This window comes from Nelumbo lutea, chromosome 1 (assembly GCF_056320005.1).
Source record: "Nelumbo lutea isolate HS-2025 chromosome 1, American lotus-T2T, whole genome shotgun sequence".
In the NCBI taxonomy this organism is placed as follows: Eukaryota; Viridiplantae; Streptophyta; class Magnoliopsida; order Proteales; family Nelumbonaceae; genus Nelumbo; species Nelumbo lutea.
Window position 1 is genome coordinate 198,398,018 of NC_142684.1, and position 20,849 is coordinate 198,418,866.

The 20,849-nt window shown below is 41.5% G+C and overlaps 1 pseudogene; it reads right to left on the reverse strand.

Moving 5' to 3' along the window:
- Positions 1–13,655: 13,655 nt before the first annotated feature.
- On the reverse strand, positions 13,656–14,520 carry LOC148880255 (noscapine synthase SDR1 pseudogene; annotated as a pseudogene).
- Between the last annotated feature and the right edge of the window lie 6,329 nt (positions 14,521–20,849).

Consider the following 20,849-nt stretch of genomic DNA (forward strand, 5'->3'; position numbering starts at 1 on the left):
TGGCCATTCCCTAAAATGGGGGAATGCCATTCTAGTAGGAATAGAAATGGGATTCTGATTCCGCCTAACCAAACAATTGGAACTGAAATAGCCCATTCTGATTCCGATTCAAGACCACTATTCCCGTGAACCAAATGGAGCCTTACTTTTTTTTTCAAAGGAATGCAAATGGATTGGATTGAATTTGGATTAGATACATTTGAATCTGATCCAATAATACAAATTGTAGATAAAATTTGACCTAAAGATTTGATCAGATCTTACGAATATCGAATGGAATCTGAATCCATTAAAAATGGTGGATATCTAAATCTGATCCGATCTGATTTAATTTCTGATTCCAATCGATATTTGTAAGATTCGATCAAATATTTGGGTCAAATCATATCTAATTTTTGAAAAGTTTAACAAATTATTAAAAAAATATAACGGATTGAATATGGATGGTCAGAAATTGATTTGATTTGTTCCTATTTAATATCCAATGGAAGATACAACCAATGAAACAAAAGGAAAATTCTCGATTAGTACCTTGTACTTAGGGGTGTACAATCAGTCAGTTCGGTTTGGTTCAATTAGAACCGAGGATTTAATTGACTATTTGGTTCGACCATTTTCTCCAATTGAACCAAACCAAATTAGAGTTCAAAACCTAACCAATCATAACCAAATTCGGTTTGGTTTTCGGTTCAGTTTGGTTGGGCTCTAATTCCACATAAATGACAAACATTTAGCAACAACTAATAAATAATTTATAATTAATAAGTATTATTAATTAAAAGTTAAAATGGTCCCAAAACCCTATGGTTTTAATTAATTGACTATTATTACTAATTAAAAGTTAGAATTCCCCAAAGCCTAATGGTTTTAATTAATTAGCTATTATTAATTAAAAGCTATGCCCAAAGCCTTATGCCAACGGGGATTGGGCATTTTTCAAAGACAATTAATAATTAATGAACAATTAATGATTATTCTAAGTTTTTATTAACAATTATTAATTAAAAGTTATTCACAAAAATTAAAGCCAATGGGAAATTGCCAAATTGCTCATTGGGAAATATATAATTAATTAGCATGAAGTATTAAATAGATCACATTAAATATTTAATATACTTTTTAAAATAAATACTACTTCGGTTTTAATCAACCAAATACTAATTATTAAATACAATAATTAAAACCATTGGGTATATTTACCCAATGGTTTTAATCAAACAAACCAAACTAAGAACGAAAAATGATTTTTTTTTAAATAAAAACTGAACCGAACAAATATCCAAATTAAGCAAACTGAACTTGCTTATTTGGTTTGGGTTGGTTTGGTTTTTGGTTTATCAACCGAATTTGAACACCCATACTTGTACTTTGGGCCCAGTGCCACTTTGGTCCCTGAACTTTGAAATGTGACAATTTAATACCTAAACTTTCAAAACGTGTCAATTTAGTACCTATTGTTAACCAGCCATTTAAGTGGCATTTGGAAAGACACAAATGCCCTTTCAATTTCATCTAATTTTCATTATCAACCATCCAAACGTTGATAAAAAATGCACTCTCAAATCCTTGTCTCTTCCATTCACGAAAGTTGATGGCACCAAAATGCCCACTGAGACTAGGGATGGATTCGAGCATAATCGAGACGAATATTTGGCTTCTCATGCTCGACTCACTGAAGTGTTAGGCTGAAGATCTCGAGCTAGAGACTTGAGCTCGATCTCAACTCTATTCAAATCTTGCAAGTTTGAGCTCGGCTTGGCTCGAGCTTGATTGCAAGACAATTTTTTTTCTAAAAAATAAATATTATAAATACAAAAATATTTTTTATTTCATATATAAAAAATTAAGAATTATAAAAAGTATTTATTATTATACATATAAAGATAAAAAATTATACATATAAAAATTATTTACTATTATATAAAAAATAAAAATATTATTATTATATAATAATGATTATAATATATATTTATATGTATATGTGTATATGTATGTATGTATGTTGTATGTATATAATAAAAAATTATTTATTTATTATACTAGGCTCGATTAGGCTCGCAAGCCTTACTAGTTGAGCTTCACTGGGCTCAAGTTCGGCTCGAAGCTTGGTTTAAACCGAGCTAAGCTTGAATAGCTCGTGAGAAGCTCGACTCGTTGCCACCCCTAACTAAGACATGACCTCAACTTTCTTGAATAGAAGAGGCAAGGATTTGAGACTATTAATTTTTTTGCAATGTTTGGATAGTTGGTGATGAGTGGTAATTTGGCCCAACCTGGTAAGCAGAGGACACCTAGCGATTAGACACATGACTCAGCACCCCCGGCCACCTAGCAAGTCGGATCACCTTGGGTGCCTCGGTTACCTTGGATAGAACCGAAGCTAAGGAATCTTGGGATGACAAAACTTGCCGAAATGACACATAGCAGATCTCTAGGAAAATAGTAAGCCTTATCAACTAGCATGATTTCCGCCTTCCAGAGCATAACGGATCCCTACGGTTTGGTATAAAGATTCCAAGAGCATTTCATCAGACCCATGACAACCTAGCTATATAAAGGCATCAGCCTCTTAGGCCTAGGTACACGTGACTTAGTGCATTCTAGCTCTCTAATTCTCAAGATTTCAGCTTGCAACCCATATACAATATTGACTTAAGCATCAGAGCGACATCACTGGGCAAGCCACCTCGGGTTCTCTAATCATCTGTCTTGCAGTTCGACTAGCTAGCAACTAGCGTTTGAGTTGTCCTCCAACTAGGAGCACCCAGATCACGCACCATCAATTGGCGCCGTCTGTGGGAACATTACACAAAAGCTAAGTCTACTCCTTTTACTTTTTACGATACTCAATGGCATCATCAAGCAACACTAGCAAAGGCATTGATATGGGCATTACTAGGGGGGACGATTACACTGCTATTTACTCTGAGGGTCCCTCGATAACTAACGGCAAGATTACTATCCCCCTTACCATTTCGAGGGCTTAGACAAGACAAACTCAGACTTTCACTACCTAGCAGTTGCACACCCCATTACCCCAAGTGAGCACCACTTTTTTTTTGTCTCGGAGCCTTCTATGGTTCCTCTTGGGGTCAGACACTAGCAGTTTGATCAGTTGGTCCAGAGCGTCCGAATCATGCAACTCCAGATGCAACAGATGCATCAGTACCAGTAATTCCAATAGTATTACCTCTACCAATAGTATCAGCAGCAGTTTCCACCACTACCGAATCAAAACCAAAGTCAGAACCAGCATTAGCAGAATGTGCGTCGATCCCCTCCCTGGGGCGCAAAGACATCTCGGGTCCCTGCCCCTCCCCGGGTCCAAACCCCACCTTGGGGTAGAGCCAAAGGTTAGCACACACCCCCACCTTCTCAAGTGGCTGATCAAAAAGATCGACCCGAGAACAGTCGCCGCACTAGGACCATCCAACGGCCACCCTCGTGGGGTGAGAACCACGACCCCCAAGGTAGTAACCGCCAGCTCAGGGCAGGAGGCGCAAACTCACACCGAGACCCCTTTGTCTCTCGTAGTGGCCAGCACACAGTTCATAACCGAGAAGACGCAAGCAATAGGAACCAACTCCCGCCTCATCATAGTGTTCGAGAACGAGAGTGCACTAGAGTCGAGGTGTCGAACAACACCAAGGTAAATAGCACTAATGTTGAAGCCACGAAGAAGTGACATCATCTCAACACTTGTCGGACAACAGTCAAGAATAGCCTACTAAGTAGGGGTGAGCAAGAAAAACTGAAATACTGAACCGACCAAAAAAATTGACCAAAACCAAACTGAAAAATTGGTTAACCAACCCGATCAGTTCGGTTTCGGTTCAATATTCTTAAAAAACCGCTAACTTCGGTTTGGTTTTGGTTAACTATTTAAAAAAGCTGGTGGTTAACCGAACTGACCGATATATATATATATATATATATATATATATATAGAAATATATATTTAATTATTTATATATATATATATTATATTTTTTATTTTTTTGAAAATCGAATAAAAGAATTGGTAGAGGCTTTCAGCCTTTCTTTTAAAATTTGAACTTTCATTGAAAGTTCTGCCAATAATCAATTTTTCATTTTTCTTGTCTTTTCCCAATACTACGAATGTCAGACTTTTTTTACTCTTCTCTTCTCTCTCTCTCTCTTAGTTTTCTCTTCTCTTCCAATCTTCTTCTTCTTCGTCTCTTCTTCTTCTTCTTCTTCTTCTTCTTCTTCTTCTTCTTCTTCTTCTTCAACTCTTTTCAGTTTTCTTCTTCTTTGATTCTTCCTATTCTCCACTCCAGACAGGTTGTGCGGCTCGCGCCAACCACCAGCACGACAACACCAAGCGGCAACATCGGCGGTTGCTGCCTAGCTGGGAAGCAAGGACTGATCTCTGTATCTCTCTTTTCTCTCTCTCTCACCTTTGCTCTCTATGTCTTCAACACGCTCTCAGACTCTCACTTTAGGCTTTCTGCGTCTCTGACAAGCTCTTAGGCTCTCTGCGTCTCCGACAAGCGGCAACACCAGCACCGACCAGTCCGACATCGATAGCAACCACCGACACCAACTAGTCCGGCACCGACAACCACCGACGGTTTAGTTTTTTATTTTTTTTTTTTAAGTGCATAAAAAACTGAAAAACCGAACCGCAGTTAACCGGTTAACCGATTGCATCGGTTCAGTTTTAGTTTGGATATTTAAAAAACCGATCAGATCGGTTTGGTTTAAAAAACATCCCACGGTTCACTGGCACCGAACCGTGGGCACCCCTACCGCCAACAAGTAACCTATCGTTGACACCGAGTAGGGTGAGGGAGGAAGTGAGCTCGGTATTTGCACAACCAGATTCAATACTGTTGAGCTGACCTTCCCACTGGCAGTAGAAATACTCTTGTCCCCGAGGCTGCATGGATTTAAGACACCCACGCTAGAGACCTATGATGGGAAGTTTGATCCCCATGATCATGTCGATGGTTTCTAGTCTTAGATGTTGCTTTCTGGAGCATATGAAGCGAGCATGTGTGTAGCCTTTTCTACCACATTCAGAGGATTAGCCAGCTTATGGTACAAGAGTTTAGCATGGGGCTCAATCAAGAGCTGGGAGCAGTTTGCAAATTTGTTCATTGCAAATTTTATGACAAGTAAGAAGTGCTTGAAATCTGCAACAATCCTTCTAAATGTGGTCCAGAGAGAGAACGATTCAATTAAGAGTTACATCAAGCGCTTCAACGAAGAATGTTTGCAGATACCTGACCTCAACCTGGTAGTGCACCTCACCGCAACGTAGAAAGGAGTTTGGCATATCGAATTCTCCTTGCACCTCGGAGTGTAACCACCAAAGACAATCAAGAAATTCGTCACCGACGCAAACAAGCTCATGAGGATGAAGGAGGCTCTCGGGTCCAAGGTAGAGATCCAACAAGGAGAAAAGAAGAAGAGAGATGATGAAGGTACTAGTAGTAGTAAACATCGATGATGGAAGAGCAAGTCGCCCAAGAAAAGTAAGTCCCAGCATAGGAGAAGCAAATCCCCACCTCGGAGTTTTAGGTCAGGTCGATGATCTAGGAGCCCTCCAATTAAGAGGATCAGCTACACTCCCCTCAATGCAAAACGGGGTGAAATTCTGATTGCAATTAAAGATTCTAGCTACATTAAGTGGCCGCCTAGGATGAGAGGAGACCCGACAACCAGGAACACGAATGTTTACTGCCACTTTCACTGAGACATCAGGCACAACACAGAAGGTTGTCAAAATCTCGAGGATGAGATCGAGGAATTGATTCATTGTGGGTACTTGAAAATTTTCATCAAGCACGAGGACTGGGAAACGGTGGACCGATAGGCCGATCAGAGAAGGGAAGCTCCAAAGTCAAGCAGAAGGAACGACCAAATCCCACCTCGGCAACCGCCACCACTAGAGGACAAGCCGATCCATGGGGTGCTCAATATGATCACCGGCGGATCCATTATTGCAGGGTGTAGTACAACAACAAGAAAGATCTCAATTTGGGAGTTAGAACACGAAAGAGAGAAATCACCGAAATGACCTTGGGTGGATGAGCCCATATATTTCACCAAGGACAATGCACGTGGAATCCAGTATCTGCACGATGACGCCCTCGTTGTCAATCTCGTAATTAATGATTTTGAGGTGAAGCAGATTCTAGTAGACTCTGGGAGTTTGGCAGATGTCCTATTCTTGGAAGCATTTGACAAGTTACAATTGAGTCGAAAAGACCTGAAGCCAGCAAACATGCCCTTAGTTGGGTTCAATGGCAAGGTGGTTAGACCCCTCGATCGAGTAATAGTCCCATTTGCAGCGATAGCATGGCCCAATTTGGTACGCTTCAAGCATACATTCCTGGTGGTCGTGACTCTGTCCCCCTATAACGCAATCTTAGGATGGGCCATCCTGCATGCCCTCCATGCGGTGGTGTTGACTTACTACTTGTCCATGAAGTTTCTGACGAGTTATGGAGTGGGGGTAGTAAGAGATGACCAGCTCGAATCGCGTAAGTGCTATGTAGCCGCATTGACGGGCAAGGCAAAGCTGGCAGAGGACGTCGAACTAGAGCCACCATCCGAACATGTAGAGGAATGAGCTGCCCTGATGGAGGAGACTGTCCAGGTATCGGTCTCTGACACCGAGCCGACGAAGACCCTTAAAATCGACACTTTGCTAAGTGAACCACTTCGATTGCAACTAATAAGTTTATTACTCAGTAATTTAGATGTTTTTGCTTGGTCCGTGGCAGAAATGCCTTGCATAGACCCTAGCATAATAACTCATAAACTTAATGTGGACCCTTTAGTCAAGCCAGTTACACAAAGAAAATGAAACCTCACCCCGGAGCGGTGGAGGGTAGTTGATGAGGAGGTCATGAAGCTCCTTGCAGCAAACTTCGTTAAGGAGGTCTAATCTCTGAGCTGGATTGCCAACCCCGTGCTAGTGAAGAAGGCCAATGGAAAGTGGCGCATGTGCGTCAACTACATCGACCTCAATAGAGCTTGCCCAAAGGATTGGTTTCCCCTTCCCAGAATAGACCACCTGGTAGACGCGACCTCAGGGCACGAGTTATTGGGCTTCATAGACGCTTACTCTGGCTACAACTAGATTAGGATGTACTTAGTCGACTAGGATAAGATAGCTTTTATAACCGAACTAGGGCTATACTGTTATAAAGTGATGCCCTTTGGATTAAAAAATGCAGGAGCAACCTTTCAGCGCCTTGTAAACAAAGTTTTTGAACCATTGATTGTTAATAAAGTTGAATGCTATGTTAACGACATGGTCGTGAAGACCCAGTTTTCAAATTCTTTGATTGATGATTTAACTTGCGCTTATCAAATTCTAAGGAAATTTAACATGGAGATCAACCTGAATAAATGTGTCTTCGGGGCATCAGGCAAATTCTTTGGCTATATAGTGAATTGACATGGCATCAAAGCCAACCCGGATAAAATAAAGGCCGTACTATATATGAGATCACCCCAAAAATAAAGGAAGTTCAAAGGTTAACTGGCCAGGTAGCTGCCCTAAACCAGTTCATGTCGAAGTTGACAAGGCAATGCCTAACCTTTTATAAGGTAATAAAAAAGAACAAAAGCTTTGAGTGGACCAAAGAGTGCTAGTTTGCGTTCGATGAGCTGAAAAAATATCTAAGTACCTCACTGGTTCTTACCCGACCTGAAGGAGACAAATTGAAGCTATACCTCTCTACGAGTGACAAGGTGGTTAGATCAGTACTAATCAGAGAAGTAGATTGGGCCCAATGGCCCGTCTAATATGTAAGTAAAGTGTTGTAGGTAGTCGAGACCAGATATCCTGACATTGAGAAGTTGGCCTATGCACTAGTAATAGCAACTCAGAAACTACGCCCGTACTTCCAAGCCCATACAATCGTCGTCCTCACCAACAAACCCTTGAGGCATGTGTTATTGAAGCCCGAGGTGTTAGGCAGGTTGACAAAGTGGACCACTGAACTGAGCGAATACAACATATGGTTCAAGCCACACCCAACGATCAAAGTTCAAGTCTTGGCAGATTTCATGGTGGAATGTACGTTCAGCACGCCGGCTCCTGAGGTGGATGATCCAGTTGGCACGTCGGAGGCGTCAACCAGCGCGACACTAGTACCGGTTAGAGAAGGCCCAACCTAGGACGAGGAGCCCTAGATTCTCCATGTAGATGGTTCGTCTAATCAACGACGAAGCGGTGTTGGACTCATACTGTACAGGCAAGCGAAGTGAAGCTTGAATACACTCTCCAGTTTGGATTTGAGGCATCAGACAACAAAGCGAAGCATGAGGCACTAGTAGCTGAGTGGAATTTAGTGAAGGAGATCGGCACAAAGCACATTATAGTATGTAGTGGCTCCCAGTTAGACATAAACCAGGTGAACAACGAGTACAAGGCACAGGACCCTACCATGATGGCTTATTTGGCTAAAGTAAGGGAACTCTTCCGAACTTCTTCTCTTGGTTTGTTCGACAAGTGTCAATGTTAGAGAATGCTGAGGTTGATACCTTTTCACGCTTGGCAAGCACTAGTGACAACACCATGAGAACGATGTACATAGAAGACTTGCCTCGGCCCAACATTCTCGGGAGGGGGGGGGCAGAAGATGTCGCTCCTGTATTGCCAGTAGAACTGAGCAAGGTTGACCCACTCATTGATTATCTTTTGCACAGGACCCCACCAACAGACCATAACGCAGCTCAAAGGGTAGAGCGTCAGTCAACTCAGTACGTTATTGTCGACAAGTGACTATACAGGAGATCCTTTATGCTCCCCTACCTACGTTGCTTACAGCCTTCAGGAGCAGATCGGGTACTCCATGAGATCCATGGAAGCCTTTGTGGAGGACACCTGGGGGGCAGGGTGCTTGCCCAAAAGGCTCTAAGGCATGGGTATTACTGGCCCACCATGAAAATGGATGCACTCGAGCTCGTTAAGAAATGCAATAATTTCCAGAGGCATGCCAACATTCTCTATCAACCAACTGCCGACCTAAAGTACTTAACTAGCTCGTGGCCTTTTGCTTAGTGGGGGATAGATATTCCCGATCCATTTCCGCCAGCAATCGGGCAGAGAAAATTTTTAGTCATGGCAGTGGACTATTTCGAAGTGGGTGGAGACCGAGCCGTTGGTAACGATCATAGCCCGAAACGTACAAAATTTCTTTTGCAAGAACATAGTCTGTCGCTTCAGACTACCCAAGGTGATGATATTTGACAAAAAGATGCAGTTTGAAGTTATCAAGTTTTAAAACTGGTATGCCAAGATGGGGATCCAACAGAGTTTCACTTCGATAGCACACCCGTAGGTGAACGAACAGGCCAAGGTGACAAACAGAGCTATCCTCCGCGTACTGAAAGCTTGCTTGGCGTGAGCTAAAGGGTTGTGGCTTGACAAGCTGCCTAGCGTCCTTTGGGCCTACCAAACAACTATTAAGACTATAATAGGGGAAACACCTCAGTTTAACATATGGAACGAAGGTCGTAATTCCAACTGAGATTGATGTGCTAACTCTACGGCTCGAGGCATACGACCAAGAAGCTAACAATGATGAACTATGGACCAACCTTGACTTGATCGAGGAGGTAAACGACCTGGCCTATATCTAGACTATAGCCTACCAACATTGGGTAGCTCGATACTATAGTGCCTGGGTCAAGAGACGCCAGTTACGAGTTGGCGACCTAATACTCTGGAAAGTGATTGCACTTGAGCCCGACATAGGTAAGCTCTTTCCAAACTAGGAAGGTCCATATAGGGTAAGACGAGTTATTGATGAAGGCATGTACGAGCTCGAGATGATGGAAGGGAAGTAGGTACCCCATGCTTGGTATGATGACAACTTGAAGAGGTACTACATATGAGCTCGAGAGTCAGGCATGCACATAAATTCATTAAGTCCAAAAGACCACCGAGTTGGTCAAGGCGTACACAGGAGAGTGGACCTTGTGTCGCTCCTAGAGCCTAAGGGCTAAGGTGCTAAGTTGATAAAAAACCTCGGTACTATATAAGACCTAATCGCCAATTCGGCATATGCAAAACAAAAAGTAGTTCACATTCAGCCTCATCAGTGTGCGGACAGGTCGGGCACATGCCCTATAGAGCTCGTGCACCTCGGCTTATGTCGACTTCGGATTATACCTTACTATCCCTAGCTCACTAGCTCACCAGCTTAGGATAATCTACACTTAGAGAAAATTTTTGCAGCAGAGAACAAAACATGTTTCATTACTTCGTTGCAAAAGAAAAAGATGGTCCTAGTACATAAAAAAAAAAAGAAAAGAAAAAGGAGACAATCTATTAAACCAAGAAGGCTCGGTATATGATAAATATGTACAAAGGGGGTCCAAGAAAAGAGAAAGTAAGTCAGTCATTTCGGGGCTCCTCGCCCCCACCTTCAACATCTTCAGACGGGTCGGTCTCCATGGCATCCTCAGCAGTCATATCCTCTTCGACCTCCTTCGTTGCTTCCTCATCGAGGTCATTGTCACCCTCTTCTTTGGAATCTGGGTCCTTTTCAACCTCAACAACCATGTCATTGGTGACCCCAATCGTGGTGATGGCTCTGAGGTCGAGTTCGGGGAATTCATGCAAGGTCAACCACCTATAGAGCTTAAAGCCTTTTCGAGCCGATCTTCATCCTCAGTTTGCGGAATGCCTCTAAACTCTTGTAAGCTTCGATGGTAGCATTTCCAGCATCCTTGATCACATCGTCAAAAATGGCCTCACACCCCTTCATAAGGTCTTTCTGTTCCTTAGCCTCCTTCATCAAGTGCTCGATCAGCTCCTTCAGAGCCTACACATCAATCTCCAGCTTGTGGATTTGAACGGGGGCCTTCTTTAATTCATCTCGGGCACTCACGAAGAATTCCTCAACTGCTAAGGCCCTCTTCCGGTGCTGATTAGACTAAAGTAAGAGAGAATGAATCAGGGAATTCACTTCCCAAAGGGGAGAAATTTTCCAAGTATCAAATAGGAACGAGAAAAGATGTTGTTCTGAGGATGGGCATGTACCACCATACAACGACTAGTTGCCTTTCGCCCGAGTTGAGCAACTGGTAGCTCAGAAAAGTGAACAACCTCCTCGAGGAAGACTGCTTCCTTACTCTCGGGGCAACCTCGGAGCCCTCTCCTGAAGAGCTAGCTCCACGAGTGGCTTGAGGCTCGGACATTGGAGTCTCCTTGGGTAGGTGAGGTGGGGAACCCTTGCCTCGGTCCTCTTTGACCAAGTCAATAACTGGAGGGTTCCCGGTGGCAACGGTATACGCGACAAGCTTGGTAGCGGTATCTTGGGATTGGGCTCTTCGGGTGGCTTTCCCTTTCTTCCCCTTCTTCATACTCCTGAAGAGCTCAGTTGAAGGAAAATCTTCCATGATTCCTATAGAAAGTGATAGTAGGATAGCCAAGGTAATTAAAGACGAATTCAAAGGAAAGGACAAGTGTGTGTGCACCGAGGTGGTAACCTAGTAGGAGGACTCAGCCCGACTCTTATGAGTTTTTCTTCAGACAAGAAATCTTCTAGCTACAGACTAAGCTGCACCTAGGAGCAGATTTCTATCTTTATCTCCCTATCTAACTTGATACAGGGGTAGCTAATGGCCGTCCTCTAGTGCGTTGGGAACGGCCACCCCCCAACGATGGAAACTACAAAGTAACGCCTCTTCCAGGCCGAGACCTTGTTGGGGAAACCCTGTAAGACTTTGTACCCAAGTTGGGGGGAGATGTAATAACTACATTAGAATTCTTCTTAATGGAACAAATCGAGCTAAAGATGTCGAGGTTTGAATGTCTACCGTAGTTGTGAAAGAGGGAAATGATACTTACAATGGAGCAAATTTAGTTGTGGTGGAGTTGATCTATGACAATGTTGAAGAATTTGATGACCTTGATGATGAAAGGATGAAGTGAAAAGCGCAACCCGTCTACGAGCTGCTCCTCGTAAACCATGATCTCATTGTGATCATGGTCCCAAGGATACCTCCCAAGGGGGGATGCTGTACGCATGGTCGTCGAGAAATTTGTAGCGAGCAGCCAGTGCCCGGAGCCTTTCAGCCGTCATGACAGAAGGACCAAAGCGATCTGGCTCCCGAGAGTGGCACAAAGTTGAGGCTTCCTTCCCCAAAACCTTGTGTTCTTGCCTTGAGGCGTTCATCTTGGATAGGTTAGAATCAGAACCATGTGCCAAAACGCTTGCCCAGTAGGACACAACTCTTCGACCTGGGTCAAGGTGCCCACGTCGGCCTCGACGAACTCCTCACTTAGGTCAAAAAGGCTATCGGTGCTAACACTAGACATATTGAGCTAAAGGGAAAGAAAAGGTGAATAGAAAACGAGGACAAAGACAAGGAAACTCACCTAAGACCGAAGAAAGAAGGGAGCGACCTTGGATACAAAGGCAAATAGCACCGACCTGGAGACAGATGCGTGACCTTAAGAATTCGAACAGGCGATGTATGGCAAAGAAAATGGGCCCCAAGGCCCCTATTTATAGCCATTGTACCCGGCCTTCGATGGTCTATATCTACACGATCCAATGGTTCTCGTGAAAACAAGTTGCACACCTCCTGAGGCCAAAATCGGTTGAGCGCACATTTTGACGTCTACGGAGTTTATAACCCGCATGATGTCTGCACGTCCCCAAAACGTGATCCAGTTTTCCCAATCGAACTGGATGAGTCATCATGGTCTGACCATTGGACCGGGCTTCGAACCAGAGGGAATTTGGGCCAAATCCACTTGAGCTTGCCATGAACTCCCCGCACTGAGTCGGGACCTTTGGCACGGGGAGTGGGGGACTATTGATGAGGGGTAATTTGGCCCGACCTGGTAAGCAGAGGACACGTGGACTCAACCTGGCGATTAGACACATGAGTCAGCAACCCTAGCCACCTCGGGAGGTTGGCTCAAATCCCTGGCCATCTTGGGAGGTCGGGTCAAATCCCTGACCACCTCAATAGGTTAGGTCACCTCGGGTGCCTCGATTACCTCGGATAGCACCAAAGCTCGAGAATCTCGGGATGACTAAACCTGCTGAAATGACATGTAGCAGATCTCTAGAAGCTAGCCAGTCGTCTCCGAACCTTTCGGGATCACGCCGCATAACCGTAGGCATTATCCTCATCCCACCTGAATCGGAGGAAAACAGTAAGCCTTATCAGCTAGCGAGATTTCCGCCTTCCAAAGCGTAACAGATCCCTACGGTTCGGTCCGAAGATTCAGGGAGCATTTTGGTTGACCCACGACAACCTAGTTATATAAAGCCATCAGCCCCTTAGACCTAGGTACGCGCGATTTAGTGCATTCTAGCTCTCTAATTCTCAAGATTTCAGCTCGCAACCCATATACAGTATTGACTTAAGCATCGGAGCAACCTCGTAGGGCAAGCTACCCCGGGTTCTCTGATCCATCTGTCTTGCAGTTTGACCAGTCAACTAGCAACCAGCATTCGAGCTATCCTCCAGCTAGGAGCAGCCAGATTGCGCACCATCAGTTGGAAAAGAAAATTCGATGACATTTGAAGAGCATTTGTGTCTTTTCAAATGTCACTTAAAGGCTGGTTAACAATAGGTACTGGGTTGACACATTTTGAATGTTCAGGTATTGAATTGTCATGTTTTAAAGTTCGAGAACCTAATTGGCACTAGGCCCAATGGGAAAGGAGACCAATGTGAGGAAGAGGAAAAAGGTACATAGCTAACAGCAAAGCCAGAGCCATGGATAAACCATAGGAGAATTTGGGACTCATGAAGGGACCGACCACCATGGAAGGAAGCACTGTAACAACATCTAATCCATGTTCATCAGCAAACCGAAGAACTTCCCCTTCTATGACGGTCTTAGAAACAGCATACGCAGTGCAAGGAAGATTAAATGCTCTGAAGAAATCCACCACATCTGTCCACACTTTTTCTTCAATCTCCCAATGTCCTTGTTGATGGTAAAAGCAGCCCGAGGCAGAGGAAGTGTAAATGACTCTTCTCACCATCTTACAATTCAGGCATGCCTTGAGGATGCCTAGCGTTCCCTCTACTGATGTTTTAAGCACAGTGTTCAATGGAGTCTTCCCTTCCAAATCAATGGGATGTGCAACGTGAAAGACTCCTATGCAGCCATCGGCTACAGGTTCAAAGCTGTCGGGTTTGTCGAGATTGGCTTCAAAGATTTGGAGCTTCTCGGATGCACCCAGTAGGATTTTAAGATGATTTACGTCTTCCTCGAACTCTGGTTTTGAAAAAGAAGAAAATGGATTAGTAGGTAACCTTGAAGAACTGACAGATGCCCAAAACACATTCAATGTGTTTTCTGAAGCTCCAGTCTCCTGTAAATATCATAGTTTGTAACAACAGGAAGAAAAGAAAGAAGTTACGAATAAAGAAGAAAGTAGTTGGATCCGCTCGAACAGTGGTGCGAACAGAGTAGCCCTGTTGAAGGAATCTCTGGATCAACCATGAGGCAATGTACCCTGCTCCACCTGTAACACACACCGTTCCTTTCCCCCCTTCCATGTTCGCCGATCAATTCACCTGGAATTGGAATCGAAGCGTTTCTTTCCTTCTTATCTTCTTTGATGCAGTTACTGCTTGCTCTTCTTTTAATGAGAAGGCCAAACAAGCCTTATTCACATGGCGCTGCCGACGTTGACAATTGAACAACGCATATAACGGAATGCATCTACTTACGAGAAAAGCAACTTATAGTTGCAGACGCCAGAGAGAGGCTGCAAAGTGCAAACGCGTCCATTCGAATTTGGACAGGGGTTTACCGAAATCAGATCCGAATAATAAATGGATCATATTTTCAAATGTTAAACAGATATCCAAATCCGACCTAAACGAATCGGTTGGAATGGTGATGGATTAATTGGTCCAATGATAGTGCTGAAGTCTAGATTGTTTCATTGGCCCAACTATCCAGTTGAACCATTCATCCCATGATCCAAACAGCTTAGCTGATTATTGACATGTGGATTGTATGGAAAGAGTTTTATGATTCCAATTTATTGGTCAGTTATATTTTCGATATCATATCTTTTCCAATTTATTGCAACGTAAAGGCGAAGGATCAAACATTGTTATGTCAATAGGTTGGTGGAAAGGTCTTCGGCTGGTTGTGCACCAGGATTTGGGGTAGGTAAGGGTATCAATGGAACGGTTTTGGATTGGATCAGTCCAAATCAAAATCAATTTTGACAGATTGAACGGACCAACAAGGCATATTGAATTGACCAGTCCTTAATGATCCAAAGGGTTTATTAGATTGGATTGTACCTGGTCCATCTGTAATGAATTTATATTAGATTGGATTGAGTTAATATCTGGTCCATTGGTAGAAGATAAAAATTTAGGTGTCAATAGAGCAGGTTTGAGTCAGAACTAATCTAAATTAAAACAAAATTTCAACAGATTGGGCAGTCCAGATATTGAATTGGACTAATCCAGATTGGTCCAAAATATTTATTGGATTGGATTGGATGTAGTCCATTTGTAATGGACTCACTTTAGGTTGGATCAGATTGGACCAAATCCAATCCAATTGACACCCCTACATGGGCTTGGGGGATGGGATACCCCATTGTGGCCCCATAACGAAGAAAAAATTGTTATTACCATCGTGATTTTCACTACTCTGTGCCTCATTCTTTTAATTCTTGCTCATTCTAGACAAGAATGAATAACATTAGAGTGAATGGTCTCAAAATTCTTGCCATGGGCCACATTCTTTTTAGAATGAAAAATCAGCCCCATAGCACAAAAATTGAGTAGCCCGCTGTTAGCACTCGATTTTGCTTAGTCCCTTCTTTGACCCATCTCCTGCATTTTGGATGCCTGATCAGACCATGCCAATCACTTTAAAACATACCAAGAATCTAAAAAACCAAATTTTATCCCAAGTGCCCATAAATCCACCGCTAAATCTACATGATTCCCTCTCGATGGCTTTGACTATGCCACATCACCGTACTTGATCCCCAATTGGAGTCCATCATGTGAAACAAAATCCTCAAACAACTAAGCATGCAAAATTTCGACCCTAAATTCCTATATTTAGCCAATCATCCATTAGAGATTTGCACATGCCTAACATGCCTAACATGTGATTTGCACATGCCTAACATGATCAAACCCTTCCAATAGGTTCATAAGCCCAATTCATACCTACCCACTTAATTTAATCCTAAAACTCCCTTGTTTGACCCAACATCGAGCCTAGATTCTCTTTTGACGAATCTTGATTGATCAAACGCTCACATGTCATGAATCTTCATCATCCAAGCCTTATTTGACCAATCAGACCTTGCCATTGCATTCAGAGACCCAAAAAACCACAGCACCCCAAATTCCATGACTAAATTCATCCATTTGATTGTTAAACTAGAGAGATACTATTTTGATGCACCAAATTGAATTGCCACATCAACTGTCCAATTTAGCATCTTAAGTGGGAGGGGACTGACATCAACTCCATGCTTAACCCCATTAAAACACCTGAACCAATGAATTTGAGCCTAATAGACTTAAAGAGCTCAAAATACCAAATAAGCCCCCACTTAAAACTAAGAAAGGACAAAACCTCTTTTAAAAGTTCATCAGATATATGTTTTTGCTACTATCAACCCCAATACAGGGTTGTAACGTCTGACATGCCCTAATCCCTCATTGGATGCACAAAACCCATAAGAAACCACCCAAAATCGAGAAGATTTGTTGTACAAAGAAGGAAGGGTCAACTGCATGCCCTTCTCTCTCTCAAAATCCTTACCTATTTCAATGAAAAAACTTTATTAAATCACAAACATTGTAGCTTGACGAGTTTCAAATCCATCTCCCTCCACTTTCCCTATAAATAGAGGCCCAGCTCGAGCTTAAAGGGGAGGAGGGTAGTTTTCCAACTTCTGTAACATCACATTTTGCTTGAAATCCCAAAATCCCTGAAACCAAACTCAAGCCTCATCCTCTGTTCTCCAACTTAACACTAGAAATGCTTAGCTTATCTCCTGCCTTGCTCAAGTTACGTTTTGAAGTCCTTTCAGTTGCTGGAAAGTTGGTTTCAAGGTTGTACACGAGAGGTAAGTCTCTTATTCCACTCTCTCTGTGTTTAGTTTAATTTCATATTGTTTAAAGCCCTAAAATCTTGGGAAAATGCATTCCCAGCTTCCTCCAGATTGAGAAAAAGAGGTAAAGAGGCGAGGGTCTTAGGGAAACCAGTACCTAAGACTCGATAACATTACCTCAAATCAATTCTGGGCGAAATTGGAAACATTTTTATCAGATTTTAGGAGTTTTGAGCAATCCTGTTAATTTGCGTTTTTCCATAATTTAAACTTGAATTTTTTGGGTCGCTATAGCAGCTTGGAGAGAGGCCTAACACCTTTCCTCTCCCAATCCTTTGAACTCAAGATCTCTCAGTTAAGTGCTTTCCTTGGTTAAGGACGGAGCCACTATCAAAGGCTCAATTCGAATCTTTCCGAACCAAAAAATGAGGGCCCATTTTTTCTAAAAAATGGGTGGCGACTCCAACACTTTGAGCCGACCATGAGCATCTCGAAACTCACACCTGCAAAATGAAAAATAATCATCCCCATCTTGCTCATTTTCATTTTTTGAGAACATTCTACCTATAAAATTGTTGCCATAAATGTTTACTTTTGCGAAAGCACTTTTACAAAAACATTTTTATAAAAATACTTTTACATGAAAAAGTACTTTTATAAAATCACTTTTACAAAAGTACTTTTATAAAAGTATTTTTATAAAATCACCTTGACGGAAGCAATTTTATAAAAGCACTTTTATGAAAGCACTTTTATACAATTACTTTTACGAAAGTACTTTTATAAAAGCACTTTTACGAAAGTACTTTTACAAAACATTTATGCAATCTGATAAACATTGATTGTTGGAGCCTAGGCTGGCGGTTTATGAATACTGACGTAGTTTTTTTGAAGAATGAAAATGAGCAACATGGGACACTTGTTAGTTTGAAAAGAATTCATTTTTAGGAAAAAGTATTTGGTTCATAGTAATATTTTCTCATTCTACCTATTTTTACCCCATCCTTGTACATTTTAGAATTTCATCTTGAATAAGAAATGAGAAATAATGAGAATTAAACCAAACATCGCCTTCATTTTCACTGAAAATCATTTTTCAAACCTTAAAGAATTGCAAGGCAGACCAATCACCGGATCAATGCCATAAGTAGAGAGGGTGGGTGAGATTAAATGGTAGCCTGAATAATAGTCTAAATTTTAGTTCATTTTTTATAAAATATCAAGTTGTTGATGAAACATCAAAATCAAGCTGGAAGCCATATAGGTTTTTTCCCATATTACACCCGTTCTCACTCTAGTTTTTGATATATTTTGCTTTTTTTTAATATTTTAGTGACAACTGGAACTAGAACATCTATATTGATATTTTTCTAAAATAATGATTTTGCAACATATTTTATGTCCAACCAAACACGGCCTTTAATCATGGCACAAGATGTAAGGCTATATTTGTTTGTGGTGCAATTTCATTTGCACTAGTACAAATGCATTGGAGTGCCAATGAGAAAATTGTAACTTTTAGTTCATTTTTGCTTTGGGTTTTATTTTATTTTGCTTGATTAGGTTTTATTTTACTTTATCTACATTGTAAATAAATGAGACAAACTAAAACTTATAGCCGAGTTAAACCAAAGTTTGGACTAAACTTATTTACACTCCCGTGCATTTGCATCAATGCAAATGAAATTGCACAACAAACAAAAAAGGTGATTTATAGCAAACTAGAGGAGTTAGAAGGTCTAGGGGTATATCAGAAAGAACATGGGTAGAAGTAGTAAGAAATGATTTAATCACAGTAATTAAACAATGGATATGGCTTTAAACAAAGCAAAATGGCTATGGATGCAACTTGGGCAGGCCCAATTGAGCCGGGAATTTTACATGGGTTGGGCTTAGGCCCAAGAATTTGGGAATTTCTTATCATTCAGGCTGAGCCTTAGGTAGCCCAAGCCTAACCCAATTATATACATTCATAATTACATATATAGATATGTATTTATATATATACATACATACATATTTGTGTGTATGTGTGTAGTTAGATAAATGCAAAAATACATGTATAATTTTAGAGTATGTTCATTGACCAACCTGAGTGCATCAAATTAAAATGCGGGTTAGGCTTGGGTTGAGAAAGTCGGGCTTGACCTCAGACTTATTCTAGGCCCAGGCCTTGGGCCTAAATCTTAGGATTGGATCTCGATTGACCATAAATCCAGCCCAACCCACTTGACTTGCACTCCCTAAGAATAGCAAAACAGGACTCATGTAGCCAACCACCATATAATTGGGATAAGGCTAGGATGATGATGATAAGAATTGATGAATTATTGGATAAAGTTATCAAATATTGCCCATGGATCTTTTTGACGTTTCAGCTTAAATCTAGGTATAATAACCATTTGTAACCAAGGATGGCAATTTCTGACCAACCCACTTGATATATCCAACCCATCCACTTGTCATCCACCCAAACCCATATATTTAAGATGTGGGTGGAATATGGGCCGAACAACCCATTGAGTCAACTAAAAGAGTTGGGTTATGGTTATCCATTTGGGTCGATGGGTTCTTTTAGTATTTTTTTTCTTTTTGTTGATAAGGAAACTAACATGAAAGAAATTGGTTTACATATCTTTTCAATCCTTAATTTTTCCTTGTCGAGGATGTATTTAAATAGGTCCAAATATGCAATGGGTCAACGTTGGTAGGTTAAGGAGAGTTTAAAGTATTACTGGATGTTGGTGGTTGGTGGATGGACGGGCCTTCTACCCTCATGTAAGATATAACCCAACCCAAATCATCCATTTTCACTCCTAAAATGCATGCCAATTAAGTAGGTGTGCTCATCAATTAAAAAGCCGAAAAATCTGATTAACTGAACTGACTGATGTGTGTATTTCATATATATTATATATTGAAAGATTCTATTGGTTTCTTGTAAATCTTTTGTGGGCTGAAAAAACTAAATTAATAGAATCTTGAATAACCAAGATCACACCGTCTATGGTGGTGCACTGAACCCTAGTTTCAATAAATATCTAAAATGCATACTTATTTGTACATCGATTTGCACTCAAAAAATTTACTTGGAAGAATGTTCAGATCCAAATTAATTTACAACTCTAAATCAGTTCACATAAAGCAGACGTTGTGCTAGCAATTCTATTAGAGATTAGGGTTTAAGAGAGGTAGGAGAGTCTCAAACAAAAACCTTAATCTTCCCCCTTCCTATTTTATATAGAGTTGTGCTCATTTTCCTATTCGGAGAACATATGCCATAAGTTTTCTCCTAATTACAACAAGTTTTCCTTTAATTAAAAACAAGTCCGATTTAGGAGTGTCAATGGACTGGTTTTGGATTGGATTCCTCCAAATCAAAATCAATTTGTAGATTGTACAGACCAATAAGACATATTGAATTTGGACAGACTGGACGAACCAATATGACATATTGGATTGGACCTGGTCCGTTCATAATGAATTTATATTGAACTGAGCCATTATCTGATCCATTAATAGAAGATAAGAACATAGGTTTCAATGGACCAGGTTTGAATTGGAACCAAACTAAATTAAAAGGAACGTGAACAGATTAAATGCCTGTGTGATTTGGGAGGGTTTCCATTCATCCCAAATCTAAATTAAAAGGAACTTGAACAGAAACCCAAATAGACTTTCATTCATCGAAGAAATCGATTTTATGGTGAAGTTGGTTTTAGTGCTCATTTGGGAGGGTTTTCATGCAGTGGCTTCTGATTTCACATTGGAAGGTAGGCCTTA